Here is a 16,087-nt window from a genome sequence, read left to right as displayed (position 1 = left end):
TGAAAGCAGTTTTGGGCCCCGTAGCTAAGGAAAGATATGCGGGCATTGAAGGGGGTCCGGAGGAGGTTTATAAAAATGATATACGAGTGAAGGACTTATCATAAGAGGAGTGGTTGAGGACTCTGGATCTGTACTCAATGGAGTTTGGGAAAAAGAGGGGAGATCTGAATGAAACTTACAGAACACTGACGGGCCTGACATAAAGTGAGCGTGGAGAAGATGTTTCTACTGGTAGGAGGGACTAGCACCTGAGGGCACAACCTCAGAGTGAAGGGACGGCCATTTAGATCTGATATGTAGAGGAATTCCTTTAACCAGAGGGTGGTGAATCAGTGGAGGCCAAGTCATTGAGTGTATTTAAGATGAGATAGATAGATTCTCAATTAGTAAGGTCTCAAGGGTTACTGGGAGAAGGCAGAAGAATGGAGTTGAGAAACATATCAGACGTGATTGAATGGCAGAGCAGCTATGAAGGGCTGAATGGCCCAATTCCACTCCTATATCTTATGGTTTTATTGCTTCAGTCATTTCATAGAACCTCGCATTCACAACACAATGCTGGAGGTAAGGAATTAAAGTTTAAACTTGGTGGCTCATTTCCCTGCTGTAAAAGTATTAATTGACTGGAGGAACAGGAAGGGTTTTAACTACCTTCAATATTAAAGCGAAACCTAGCAAATAAGGCAGACCTTTTTTGACAGATTTTGAAGGAATTCAAACGGTTAACTCTGTGTAGTTATACTCCTGTAGGGAAATCAAAATGGAAATTTGTGTTCTGCGATGGGAAGCAAAGAAACTGCGTGCGATATGTTTCACTGTAAAGTAGAGACTCAAGGGCTTTACTAAAAATAGTCTCTCGTGTATTGCAGCAGCACATTAAGACAGCACTGACAGCAGACCATATGCCTGACCTCTTTGTCACTGATATCAGGTGAAGTGAATAAAACAAAATAAATACAATATAAAAATAGGAAGAAATTTTATGAAATGCCCTTAAAAATAAAGTTGTTTCAAAAATCCAAAGTGTGGAAAATCTAAAGCTTGTAATAACATAATCACCAAAAGGAATGTGACATCATTATTCATATAGAAAGGCTAATATTCTGCAACTATTTATTGAGATTAAATCTCCTGTCTATTAATTCTAATTCCATCAGGCTAACCCCTGAAAACCAATGTATGGGTCATGGTATGCAATTAACCCACACCCGTTCTTAGCACTGCAGGCAGCGTGTTATATATTTGCTGGCTGCTCTTTTGCATGATTCGAGAGTACAATCTTTGCTACACCCACCATTCATGTTGCATATCTCAGTGGCAGGACCAACACTGAAAGAAGCTGGCACTACGTAAAGACAGACGATACCATTTAAACAGGAGATTGTTCTGGGACAGCAAGAAGTGCAAGGATTTTTATGAGAAAAGGCAGTCTTGCTTTGTTTTTTGCTTTGTTTTGAAATGGTTTGAGCAATAGCTGTATATGCAAGTAAATGAGCATTATGAGAATAAATAAATCCAACATTTACCAACAATGCATCGGAGCTCTTGACGAAAATGGTGACAAGTAGACATCTGTGTTTGCAAGAGGACAATAGATCCTCCAGATATATGCTTAGGAGCTGTGGAAACAAACAGTAACAGAAGCCAGTGAAGAATAAGAAAGCATCGCAGGAAAAAAACGAATCTCTCACGAGTTGTAAAGTCAGTACATTTATTTTCAATAGGCAAATTCAGCTGCAGCCTTAACCACTGCCCAATTCACCATTTCATCACTCACCAACCATCTTCTTTTTGTTCCTCTTACACTGTAGCATACAAAATGGACAAAGACTGAGCTTATGTTTGTACGAGAATGGGATACTAGCCTATTGCCAGAGGTTATGATTTGATAAACACCACTGGCAACAAGTTTACCGGATAAGGAGACTCTCCCACTCTTATGGCCTACAAGAGGCATATTGGAAAAGATTATACCGAGATAATTCACCTTTTTGGCCACTTATGACCAGATCTTGCACCACCGGCAAATCACAGAGTGAGACTTGAAGCCAGAGTTTCTGATTCAGAAGCAAGGATACCATCCACTTCATCACAAGAAGTCAGCTATCAATCAGCAGTCAATCTAAAAACTCATACATTTTAATTCACCCTCAAACTCTACTTTTGCAAGCCTTTGATTCACAGCTCAACCACATAGCAGCAACTATTCAGCTGAGTTCTGAGGAAGGGTCACTCATCTTGAAACATTAGCTCTTATTTCTTGATGCAGATGCTGCCAGACCTGATGAGCTTTTCAAGGGATTTTTGTGTTTGTAACTATTCAGCTGTGAGGGCCACATTATGCAAATAGAATGCGTTTTGACACAATTTCCCCTTTCTTCCAGGAGATGATGGTATTTCAAAGGAAGCGGTAGGAAACAACTGAAGCAGGGCCAGTCTGCAAACATTTTTTTTTAGATTAGATTAGATTACTTACAGTGTGGAAACAGGCCCTTCGGCCCAACAAGTCCACACCGCCCCGCCGAAGCGCAACCCACCCATACCCCTACATTTACCCCTTACCTAACACTACGGCAATTTAGCATGGCCAATTCACCTGACCTGCACATCTTTGGACTGTGGGAGGAAACCGGAGCACCCGGAGGAAACCCACGCAGACACGGGGAGAACGTGCAAACTCCACACAGTCAGTCGCCTGAGGTGGGAATTGAACCCAGGTCTCTGGCACTGTGAGGCAGCAGTGCTAACCACTGTGCCACCGTGCCGCCCATATGCTTCAACCCATCCTGGATTAGATGGTTCTGACCACCCTGGGAAGATGCAGGTAAAATGTTTCCCTTTGTTAGGGAGCTTTGAAGTGGGCATCACAATTTAAAATGAGGTGATACCATTGAGGCCTGAGATGAGAAGAAACTGTTTTATTCTGAGGGAGGTGAATCTCTACTTCAGGGGATGTGGAAGCTTAATTTCTGAGTATATGTAAAATGGAGGTTGATCACTTTGTGATTATCAATGGCATAAACTGTTATGGGCATAGTATAGATAAAAGGTTCACAGTATGGACTTGTTGGACTGAAGGGCCTGTTTCCACACTGTAGGGAACCTAATCTAATCCACTCAAATATGATCACATTAAATAGGGGAGATAACTCTATGGGCTGAATGGCTCATTCTTATGTCCCTCTCATCCTCAATAGTGACAACAAGGATGTTTGATTGCTTAATCCTCCTCTTCAAGACCCACTTCTTCCTCATTTCACAATCTTTATTGATTTGGAAGATGTAGATAATGTAAGCATGTACTTCCTATTTCCCCTCTCTTTTCACCCTAACTCAATCATTGCTCCTGTTAGAATTCAGGTGCTCACTCTGTGGAGGAAGGAGGTATTGATAATGAAGATACACAGTGATGTGATCGTACAGTTGAAACCATGCTTAAATAATGGCATAGCATGTATTTCAGAGACAAGGATGGTTGAGGGATCAGCATGTGGAGTAACAGCAACAAAGGCTGGAAGAATAGATAGTGGAAATGCCAGGCAGCTGGAGGGTGAGACAACATTCAAGCTGTGCTATACAGGAGTTAGCTGAAGAACTCAATCTGACAGACTATAGAAGAAGGATTATGGGTAGGAGCATTGTAATGCTTGCCAGGAAACCTGTACCAATGTAAAAGGGCATTTAGTGGTCCAAAACCAATTTGAGACAAAGCTTTATGCAGAACATGAAGACTAATCAATCCAATTTTGAACGAATAGTCAGCTCTATTAGCAGAACAATGGAACCCACATGCAGAGTCTAATTCTCAATGTCACAGATTCCACTGACGCTCAAGCGGCTTCCACCAGTGACCTGAGTGCTGACGTGGAAGGTGAGATTGCTCCCTTGCAAGTTCAAAGTGCTGCCATCATGGCACTGGATGCTACTATTCAGTGGGACATCCAGGGAGTCACAGACTGTTTACTATTGACCAATAGGGATAGTCCAGGCTTGAACACTGAGAGAGTGGAAAATGTTCAAAGAAGGGTGAATCTGCTGCCCTCTCATAGAATGACCAGATATCTGGTCCTAACCATACTGCTTTACCAGTGCCCTTACTAATGCCTGTCAATCATGCAGCCCAGTCTGCTGCCCAGGCTGAGAAAGTACAATCTAAAGTCAGACTCTTTAACACCCATCGCTGCTGGAGATCACCCTTCAAAGCAATCTGCAACCTCCAAATTGTAATCATTCTCCAACTACCCAGTGATTCAGTCACTCAGGAATTATCTTATTTTTGTAGATTATCTTTATTTTAAGTGTTTTGTGTTCAATTCTGGTTGCCACATTACAGAAAGGATGTGGAGGCTTTAGTGAGGGTACAGAAGAGGTTTACTAGGATGCTGCCTGGATTAGAGGGTATGAGCTATAAGGTGAGGCTAGAAAAACTCAGGTTGTTTGCTCTGGAGCAGCAGAGGCTGAGGGGAGACTTGATAGAAGTCTATAAATTTATAAGATGCATAGGTAGGGTTGACGATCTTTTCCCCCGTGTTGAATTATCTAATAAAAACTGAAAGAACTGCAGATGCTGTAAATTAGAATCAAAACCAGAAGTAACTGGAAAAGCTCAGCAGGTCTGGCAGAACTGCAAAAAGAAATTAGAGTTAATCTTTCGGGTCCAGTGACCCTTCCTCAGAACTGAAGGCTAATGTTGCAGTTAGTGATAGTGCAGCAAATGAGTGTGATCGAGTGAGTAAGTCACAAAACAAAACAGATCTGAGGAAGGGTCACTGGACCTGAAATGTTAACTCTGATTTCTCTTCACCTGATGCTGCCATACTTGCTGCACTTTCCCAGCTACTCCTGTTTTTGTTTTTTAAATATCTAATACGGGGGGGGGGCATGCATTAATGGTGAGAGGGGGTAAGTTCAATGGAAATGTGAGGGGCAAGTTTTTCATATAGAGTGGTAGGAGTCTGGAATGCGCTGACAGGAGTGGTGGTGGAGCGAGATATGATAGGGACATTTAACGGACATTTACATAAGCACATGAACATGCGGGCAATGGAGGGATATGGACAACGAGGAGAAAGTGAGGACTGCAGATGCTGGAGAGTCGAGAGTGTGGTGCTGGAAAAGCACAGCAGGTCAGGCAGCATCCGAGGAGCAGGACAGTCAACATTTCAGGTGTAAGCCTTTTTTCCTGATGAAGGGCTTATGCCTGAAACGTCGATTCTCCTGCTCCTCAGAATGGACAACAGTCAGGCAGAAGGGATTAGTTTAATTTGGTGTCTTGCTTGGCACAACATCATGGGCTGAAGGCTCCATTCTAGTGTTGTATTGTTCTATGTTTTATGTTCCAAACTACAGAGAGGAACATTTTCCTTTTATACTTAGTACACATTGCACTCCCTCTGGAATTATAGTTCTTACAGTGAACAGGTGCTCCAGTCTACCAATCCTTTACTTCACCCATAGCTTCAGATGCATTCATTAAATCAAGCAAATCTAAAGCTTGTTCCAATGATTTGTCTTCCCCCTTCCATGCCTGGATGAATCTCCTGGAATTCTTTGAGAACTTCAGGTCACATCTCTTTGAATAAAGACATCTCTCTCTTGAATCCAGCAATGGTACCTCATAAAGCCAAGCAGCTTTGTCTTTCTTCTTCTCTCACATAACTGCCGTTTGTCAGATGTTTGTGGATTCATAGGGAAACTTGTAACCTGATCTTAAAAATTGCTTTCCTCTGCACTCTTCCCTATGGCAATTTGGAATATCTCAACCTTGTGTTCAGGCAGACTTGCTAAATAGCTATTCTTGACCTCACCTCTCTTACAATTTAGATGCAAATGGACACTTTGCAGCTGATATTTTTACTACCCAATATATTCAATACTTTTCTAGGCCTTTGGATACTCAGACCCTATGCATTATAATTTCAGAGATTCCTGCTGTATCTCCGAATATAAGTACCTTGCACCTTTTTCAGTTCAACAATCTCGCCTTTCCTTAATCTTGGACAATCAAATGACACAGGGAGAGAGCAGAGCATGTCACATAACTCACTGCATTTATCCAAAATTTAAAGCTGCAGTTCCAAAATATAATAATCTTATAAACTTAATGTTTGAAAACTGGAGAACTAGGAGAGACAAAGACACCTGGAAAAGTAGAATCTAAGGGCATGTAGTTAATTTATTTTTGAATTGTTATGCAATGGTTCAATTTATAAATTTGGATTTTAGTGTGACTTTTCTGGGAGACTGGTGGAGTTATTTTTGTCTTGTTGGCAGGTGACAGAGTACAGGCAGGGAGTGTGGGAATGGTGGTCAATGGGGTGGGCTGTATGGTTATGGTTCAGATTACTGGTATTGCCCAGAGGAGTGTTTAATAATTTATAACACAGGCTGAAATGGACTTCCTCCACTTCCTGTTATATGCCGTTTTCTTCTTCTTCCTCCAGTTTTTTCCTATCTTCTTCTTTCTGCTCATGCTGTTCAGCTTTTTCCCTGATAGGTGTTTGTAAGGGTTTCAGCATTACATTGGTGAGATTGTCTGTCCTGCTGCATTGAACCAAATGTTTATAACTTCCAAGTGCGGTGTTTCTTACTATGTGATCCAGGCAATGGAAGTATTGTTTGCTGCCACCTGACTGTGCATTCTCTAATGGCCCTTGTGACAGCAGGGCTGTCATTGTACAGAGTGGGTTCCAAACCAGATCCAGCAGTCATCTCATCAATGGATAACTCCTCACTCAATGGCTAGCCTTTGTCCAGCTGTGATGTGTCAAATACAGCTGGAACAGAGGACTGGCAAAGAATGAAGATATTGCACCTACTGCCAAGACAGGCACTCAACCGCATGATGATCATTAGGCATCTCTGCACATTGAGGGAATTGAACATCTTTCAGTTCATAAAAATGGATGAATTCAGATGAGATGAACAGAAGGCAATGTGGGTGCAGTTAATGGTATCCCTAAGGAGAAGTCTTATTCCATCTGCTTATAAGAAGAAATGAAATGATGCGTTCTATATTCGGAGAACACCAGTGGCCTTCTTTATGCAGCACCCTGATGCAAACTGAAAGATATTGCTTATATTTTCAGCAGAGGCTTGGAAGGAGCCTAATTTCAAAGCAGTTGCGGTTCTGTGTCATATGCTGTCTCAAGTGGATTGAAGAGATCTAAAACAGTGGAAATTGGCCTAGGAGATACATTCCATAATCACTCTGGGAGAATACAGGATCCTTCTGAGAACTTTTCATCACCTCCACCCCTTCCCTCTTCAGGCAGCTTGACCCACTCTTCCATCCCTAAGTCATGCCCAGTTCTATGGGGAAGGCTTACCAGGCCATTGCAATCCATTATTGAAGCAATTGCATTTGACTAAGCTTTTAAATCAACAAAAGGATTCTTTCGCAACACACAGACTACTCCTCTATACTATTCAACCATTGGCAATATATAAACTACACTAACTGGCAGAGTAAACACTACATAATCCCATTAAATAGCAGTGTTTGGAGGGTGGGCATGTGGACTATGGGCCGTAGTCATCCTTTATGTTATTATCGACTGAAACATGGCTTTCAAAAATATCAGTGCTGCTATAAAATGAGAAATGCACACTATTTAATATTATAACCTGCTTATTTCATTTACTACAAACCTACCAACTCCCACAGTTGCCTGGACTACACCTCCTCCCACCCTATCTCCTGGAAAGACACCATCCCTTATTCCCACTTACCCTGCCTCCACTGCATCTGCTCTCTGGAGGACTAATTCTACCATAGAAAATCTCAGATGGTCTCCTTCTTCAAAGACTGCAATTTCCCCTTCGATGTGGTCGATAATGCCCTCCAGCATATCTCCTCCACTTCCCGCTCCTCTGCCCACCAATCGCAACACGGACAGAACCCCTTTGGTCCTCACCTTCTACCACCAACCTCTGCATACATCGCATCATCCTCAGCCATTTCTGCCACTTACAAACAGACCTGGCACTAGCGATATATTTCCTTCCCAGAGAGAGCATCCCCTCCCTGACTCCCTTGTCAGATTCATGTCCCCCATCAGCCCTCACCCCACTCCCAGCACCTTCTCCTGCCACCCCAGGAAGTGCCAAACCTGCGCCTACACCTCCCCCCTCACCTCCGTCCAAGGCCCCAAAGGATCTTTCCATATCTGACAGAAGTTTAGCTCTACTTCCATGCACATTATCTACTGTATTCATTGCACCCAATGTGGTCACCTTTACATCGAGGAGACAGGATGTCAACTTGCAGATTGTTTCATAGAACAATCTGAAAGTTTCAGAGAACAATCTGGGACACCTGCACCAACCAACCCCACCGCCCTGTGGCTGAACACTTCAGATCCCCTCCCACTCCACCAAGGACATGCTGATCCGGGGCCTCCTCCATCACCACACCCTCACCACCCGACACCTGGAGTAAGAACGCCTCATCTTCTACCTTGGGACCCTGCAAACACGCAGGATCAGTGTGGATTTCACCAGCTTCCTCAATTCCCCTCCCCCCCACCTTATCTCAGTCCCAAGTCTCCAACTCGGCACCGCCCTCTTGACCGGTCCCACCTTCCATCTTCTCCTAGTTTATTTCAGAATGCCCCTATCAGAAGTGGGCTCACAACTCAGGTGCTATTTTTTATCATTAGGCAGTCATTTAATACCTGCAGTGCAGGCCTTTTGGAACCCAATTTCTCCTGATTCCCTCTACCATCCCCAAACATGATGGCACATTTAAGTCATATCTTCAGAGCATAAAGTGAATTACCTCTGATATCTCTTTGTCGGTATGAAAGCTACCTCATCCAATCTAACATAAAAACAAGCAATAATGGCACATTTGATGGTTTTGTATGAGTTTCATCAGGCTTCTGACCTCTTAGTTGATGCTCCCAGCAGGTATAGCTCAATGCTGGAAATTTACCAACAAAATAAATAGTTGCATTGTCTTCAAAACTCAGCTTCAAAAACAAGCATGCAGGATACAAGCTAATATATTGGAAAAAGAATTTAATTGTGTTGTTTCAGTGAAACTTATGTATTTTGTGATGACAGGACGTTTGATCTGCCGTCCCGTCCTTCTGTGTCAATGGGAATCAGGCATGGTTAAAAGCATAAAAATCGAGACCTCTTCTCCAAATTTTCCATTCCAGTCTCAGGCCGTGGATGTGTCTGATATGGAAAGAAGCAGAGGTCTATTCAACGTTCAGACGTTATGGACAAATTATGTCGCTGGTGCCACAATATAATTTTGGTGCACATGCACAGGAAGTCCCATTTATCTACATTCATCAGCAACATAATGAAGGAGCAAACAAACCACAAGAGGCCCCAATACATTTTGTAGTATTGCCTGACCCTTTTTGAGGCAGGAGTGTCAGGAGTAGCCCCATTGATTAATATCTTTTGGGGTCTTTTGTACACAATCATCTTTGATAGACAGGCCTGGTATCCTCACAATGTTTTATTCAATGATATCTCCAGCTGCTTTTCCCATCCTGAAGCCAGGGAGTCCTGTCCTTCAATTAACTACTGGGGTCTGTTCACAGTGCTTTCTGGTGTGTCCTTCTGCTGTCAGACACTTGTTCCCTCCAGGTGGCCAAACTACCTGGATGTCAGGGAGGAGTCTGCAAATAAGAGCTTGTCATTAAGATTGGGGAAGACTTCCTTGTCCCTAAAGAGTCTGTCATCCACTACCAGTCTGATCAAATGTATTGTTCAAAAACAAACAACATTTAAGGCCAATATGGATTGCTTTGTAATTCTACATTAGTTTTGAGTTCTCTGCGAAGCTGAGTCAGAGAATTAGAGCTGCCAATAAATTTTGCAGTTGAGGTACAAAGTGACGTCGAGGCTGGATTACTGAAGAACTCTGGTGAAACATCCAAGTAGTGCTACTGTTTGATTAGATTAGATTACTTACAGTGTGGAAACAGGCCCTTCGGCCCAACAAGTCCACACCGCCCCGCCGAAGCGCAACCCACCCATACCCCTACATCTACCCCTTACCTAACACTACGGGCAATTTAGCATGGCCAATTCACCTGACCTGCACATCTTTGGACTGTGGGAGGAAACCGGAGCACCCAGAGGAAACCCACGCAGACACGGGGAGAATGTGCAAACTCCACACAGAGAGTCGCCTGAGGTGGGAATTGAACCCGGGTCTCTGGCGCTGTGAGGCAGCAGTGCTAACCACTGTGCCACTGTGCCACCGCACCCTCTGTTCTTCACTCTGTTGCATCACCCCATGAAATCAATGTTTCTCTCCTTAATTTTGTATGAGTATTAAACTTAGGTTTAGCCGACTGCATGCATTTTCACCTAGACCAGCAATACCTCTCAACACCATTGCGGTCCACCTTCTTATAGTGAAGAGGTTACTAGAATAAAGTAAACTGGTCTGCAGCAAATTGGCTGGGAAGCAACATATTTGGCAAGGCAGTAGCTTTTACAGAATTACATTATCATTAAAGGTGAAATTATAATGTTGACAGTAAAGTGCACTAATAATAACACAGCAGAGACATGTGGACTATGCTGCTCTCTCCAGTGCTGAATGGGTTAAGAGTATGCTGCAAAATTGCATGTGGACAACAAGAGATGGGAGATTGCTTCCACTTTGATCTCTTATTGATAAATTCTGTGTCCACGGACCTGCCCCACTAGCTATCTGCTGGACTATAACCTGCTGTTGTGTGATTTTCAACATTGTTCGCCCCAGTCCAACACCAGCACCTCTACATCATTAAAAGCTCAGTTGCCTAATGCATGAAGGTTGCTGCCTATGTCAGTGCTTTCACCCATGATTCCCAAACGTGTCTTTGTATGAGCAAGAGGTTTTCTGAGATCAAGCTCAAGATAATTATAAGCCTTTGTCTGTTTATTTGAGGAGATGGCAATCATGATCACCTATGGTGCTAAATTAAAAATGACCACAATCCCTCTGGGAAGTACCACTTCATAAAACTACTGCAGTTTGGAATAGAGTCAGAACTTGATGCCCTCCGTAGGCCAATTGAATTTCTTGGTTTATCATTTCTTTTACCAGCAGGCAATGTGCATTTTTCCACATGAGAGGTCAGCCTGGCCAACTAGGTCAGACCTGGAGGTTCGGTGGAGATAGATAACTGGGGGCCACGTGCCCCAAAAAGGGCCCCCTCCAGCAGTTAGTGCTGGCCCAGCTGCAACAGCACCTTCTAGCCTTGCAATTGAAGTATCCCCACCTCCTGTCGGGGCTTGTCTGATTGGTCCCGGGAAGACCGAAGCTCATTTGCCTGCACTCTGGGCCTCCATTCTGGTAGCACCGCCAGCATTATAATGATCCAGTAGCTCTTGGAGGTGGCTCACCCTTCCTTCAAAGGGAGAAGCCTTGGTTACAGGCAAATAGTTGGTTGAGGATTATGAATGTTGGTCATGCTTTGCAGGGCCCAGTGGATGTGGGATTGTCTCCATGATTCTGGCTTGCAGTTTGGGGCACTGCATCCATGCAAAATCCTGGCTACTCTTTTATTGGCCCTGTCTTCGGTAGGACTCTATCCTTTTGGATGCAATGGCAAATATGTAAAAGCACTGGATGCCCAATTTTCACGGTATCCCTCTGTTTTGACTGGATCAACAAGCATGGGTACAGAGAATAAACTAGATTTCTCATTCAGCCTTACATAGAACAGAGAATATAGAACAGCACAGTGCAGTATAAGGCCCTTCAGCCCAGCATGTCTGTGCCATTCATGACGATGCTCTAACCTGCACATGATCCATATTCCTCTGTTTCCAGCCTTTTTTTTACGTCATCAAGATGGTAGTGGAGTAGTGCTCCTGAGCCAGGCTCATCTTCTCTGACTGTTTTTCTTTCCTTTCTGATTTTATTTTTACTTACTGCTTTCCCTGAGCTCACACAGCCTTGGTATCACTGAGGAACTCCAGCGTGGGTTCGAGTGGGCCCAGCACAAACCTTGTGGCAGCAGCAGTGAGCTCCTACTTACTCTTCCAGGGTGAAAGTGGCATCAGAATCGGTAACTGCTACATAAGGGGAGAGTGACGTCAGCATGGTAGGCCCAGCAGCGAAAGATAGCGCCTGAGAATCGGTGACTTTGTCATTGGTTAGGTACAGCAGTGGCAGCAGTGAAGCGGTGGCGGAAGGGCGTCACGGTGACATTGACAAAGTGGGCCCAACAGTGAGAGATGTGACGCTGATGAAGGTTGATCTGATGCAGGTGGAGACAAGGCAGTGGTGGAGGCGAATCAGCCCAGTATTGAAAGATGGCACCTGAAGAGTAGTGATTTCAATGGTATAGACGGTGGAGAGGCCGTGGTGGAGGATTGACATTTTAGTGGTGAGCTGGCTGAAGACTGATGCACTCTCTTGAAGATTTTACTTTTTTTAAGCTTTATTTTTATACATCCCTTAAAACTATTCAAAATGGTGTCAGATCATGTCGACACTGAGAAAACTTTGTATTTTGCTGTTTTTCTCACTGTAAAATACATCTGACAATAAAAATAATTTATTCATATGTCTGTCCAAATGCCTCTTAAATGTTGCTATCACATCCATTCTACTACCTCCACTGGCAATGCATTCCAGGCACCTACTACACCCCCATGTAAAACTTTATTTGCACATCTCATTAAACCCACCCCCCTCACTTTAAACCAATGCCCCCCCTAGTATTTGACATTTTCACCCTGGAAAAAAGACTCTGACTATTCAACCTATCCAGGCCTCTCATAATTTTAAATACTTCTATCAGGTCATTCCTCAGTCTCTGACGCTCTGGTGAAAACAATCCAAGTTTATCCAAACTTTGCCTTTAGCTAATATACTCCAATCCATGCAATATCTCAGTAAACCTCTTTTGCAGCGTCTTTAAAGCTTTCCTATCATTTGGCAACCAGAACTGCATAAATAAACTCCAAATGTGGTCTTACTAAACTACTCCCAAATAAAAACGTTCTTGTGAGTGTTTCTATTCCTTCCAGAATTGCTCTGCTGCATGATATGGCTGTTGATGTGCCTAATGATGCTTGATGAAGGTGCTGCCCTTTGAAAGGAATAACATTTGTCACTTAACTGAAACATAATTGCGTTGCAGACTGGATGACTTGCCAGATGTCTTCTGGGTGGCTTGAAATGATCTGGTCATGTGAAAGCTTTGTGGCATGGTAAACCTGCAGTTCTCTGGGACAATCCATCCTGTTCCAGAAATTGCCATGCACCAGATGGTTTAACTCAGTGACAAATCCATCTGGGGAAGTGGGACTGATGAAGACAGGCATCTTGTAACATGTCCTGATGCATAAAAAGGGGATCTGTAAATGTGAGTACAGCGAAGACAATCCCATTACTACTGTGCCTGTCGTTATTGTTCTAAATTCTCCAAGGGAATTTTCACCTTCATTATTTGCTGCTTGCACAGCAGTAACAATCACCATTTTTGAATTAAATATTATCTGAGAAAATGTTCAGAAACACAAAAATGATGCACATCAACATAACTTGACAGATAGTGGTCAGACTCTGGGGAGACAGGAGGTGAGTTACTCACTGCAGGAATTCTAGCCTCTGGTCTGCTGTTGTAATCACTATTGTATATTGATAGTCCACTTTAGTTTCTCATCAATGGTAAGTTCTGTGATGTTATAGCGGGGGATTCAGTCATAGTAATGTCATTGAATGTCAAGGAGTGATGGTCAAATTCTCTCCTGTAGGAGATAGTCATTGTTTGATATTTGTATGTCGTAAAAATTGTTTGCTAGTTCTTAGCACAATCCTGGGGCATGTCCAGCTCTTGCTGCATTTGGACAGAGACTGCTTCAGAATCTGAGGTATGGAGCTGAACATTGTGCAGTCATCGGTGAACATCCCCACTTCTGACCTTATGATGGTCATTGATGAAGTAACTGAAGGTGGCTGTGCTTAGGACCCCAGCCTGAAGAAGTCCTGCAGAGATGTCCCAGAGCTGAGATGACTGACTCAACAACCAAATCCACCTTCTATGTGACAGGCTGAACAGCAGAGAATTTGCCCCTCAATTCCCATTGATGCCAGTTTTGATAGGGCTCCTTGATGCCACACTCTGTTAAATAGGAAATGGGCCTTGATTTCGAGGACTGTCACTTTCACCTCACCTCTGGAATTCAGCTCTTTTGTCCATATTTGAACTAAGACAGTAATGCGGTCAGGAGCTGAGTGGCCCTGGTGGAATCTAAACTGGGTGTCAATGAGCAGGCTATCACTTCACTGATGATCAAGAGTAGACTGATGGTGTGGTAATTGGCTGGGTTGGATTTGTCCTACTGTTTGTGTACAGGACATACCTGAGTAGTTTTCCACATTGTTGGTAGATGCCAATACTGCAACAGTACTGGATTAGCTTGGTATGGTGCAGCAAGTTCTGGAGCACATGGCTTCAGTACTACCACCAGAATGTTGTCAGAGCCCCTCTCTTATGCGGTATCCAGTACCTCCAACCATTTCTTGCTATTGTGTGGAGTGAATTGAATGGCTGAAGACTGGCATGTGTCATACTGGGGATCTCTGGAGGAGACTGAGATGGAACATCCAATTGGCAATTCTGGCTGAAGATTGTTGCAAATGCTTCAGCCTTATCCTTTGCATTGAGGTGTTGAGCTCTTCCATCATTGATGATAGCGATATTTGTAGAGCGTCCTCCTCCAAAGAGTTGTTCTGTTGTCCACCCACAGTCATGACTGGATGTGACAGGACTTCAGAGCTTAGATCTAATCTGCTGCTCATGAAATTACTTGCTGTGTATAATATTTAGTGCACAAGTAATTCTGTTTTGTATACTCACCAGATTGACGCTTCATATTTTGTTTCGTTATGCCTGGTGCTAGTCCTAGCATGCTCTTCTATAGTCTCCATTGAACCAGTGTTGAACCCCTGGCTTGGTGACTGTGGTAGAGTGGGTAATATACTGGATCTTATCATTGTAGATTGTGTTGGATTATGAACCTGCTGTTACTGAATGCCCATGGTGCCTCAAAGTTGGAGGAAGAAACAGTTATTAGCCTGCCGTAGGGATGGAAGAGCTTACAGTGTTAAGGAGGATCTGAATGTGAGACCAAGGATTCTTAAAATGAGATTTTTGTGGATTAGAATTCAATGTAGTTGAGCAATTAGAGGAAGAATAGACAAATGAGACTTGGTGATGTTCTAAAAGCAGAATTTTAAATGCTTGGTTTGTGGTGGTTGCAAGAGAAAATATCAGTAAGAAGAGCAGAGCAATGGTTGAGTGCAATAAAAGCATAGGTGCAGGTTCCAGCAGCAGAAATGTTGAAGATGGAGTGAGGGCAAGGAATCCCTTGGGATGAAAGTAGGTAAGAGTAGAATGGACATTTTTAATGAGTGAATTGCACACTGTGGGACAAATGCTGACTGTAGGAATCAATGTAAATTAGAGCCATATGACCTCATTAATTTGCTGCAAATCACTCAGCACAAAAAGTAACAAAAAGCAAATCATGTGTGACTCTTGTGAACACCACCTGTCAGCAATGAGACCCTGAACTGCTCACAAAATAGGGCATAATATTAAAACAAATTTGTTTTTGCTCATCAAACTATAACAGTATGCATATTGTTTACAGTTTGCATTTCAACTATCAAGAGTCAAAAAGTACAATATTTAAAAGGAAAGGTCAATGTCAATGATGAAAGATATTGAATACATAGATGAAAGAATAGTGTACAAAAACAAAACTGAACAACAGCTTCTCTACAATGCTCTGGTACAAAAGTTCCTATTCTGTGTGCTGTGACATTGTGTTGCACCCCATACCTTCAGTGCAATCTGTTCTCAGTATGCCTGTCCATCTGTTGGATCTAGTCACCTGAGGGGCATTCAGTTTTGCTTCTCAAAATAGGTGGGGAGTCTGCCATGGGAATGTAGTGCTTAAAGCACAGATTATCAGATATTTTTGCTTACATGAAATTTTGGTTTTGTGCCAACAGAACTCTCGACAAGAAGCAGTTTAATATTTAAAATGACCTTGGTGTGGCCCATGGTCCTTGGATTAATGAACAACTAATTTCATGAGGTAAAGAGCT

Source organism: Chiloscyllium punctatum, chromosome 5, assembly GCF_047496795.1.
Source record: "Chiloscyllium punctatum isolate Juve2018m chromosome 5, sChiPun1.3, whole genome shotgun sequence".
NCBI classification, from domain to species: domain Eukaryota; kingdom Metazoa; phylum Chordata; class Chondrichthyes; order Orectolobiformes; family Hemiscylliidae; genus Chiloscyllium; species Chiloscyllium punctatum.
The sequence above is the reverse complement of the archived record's forward strand: the minus strand, read 5'-3'. Positions refer to the sequence as shown.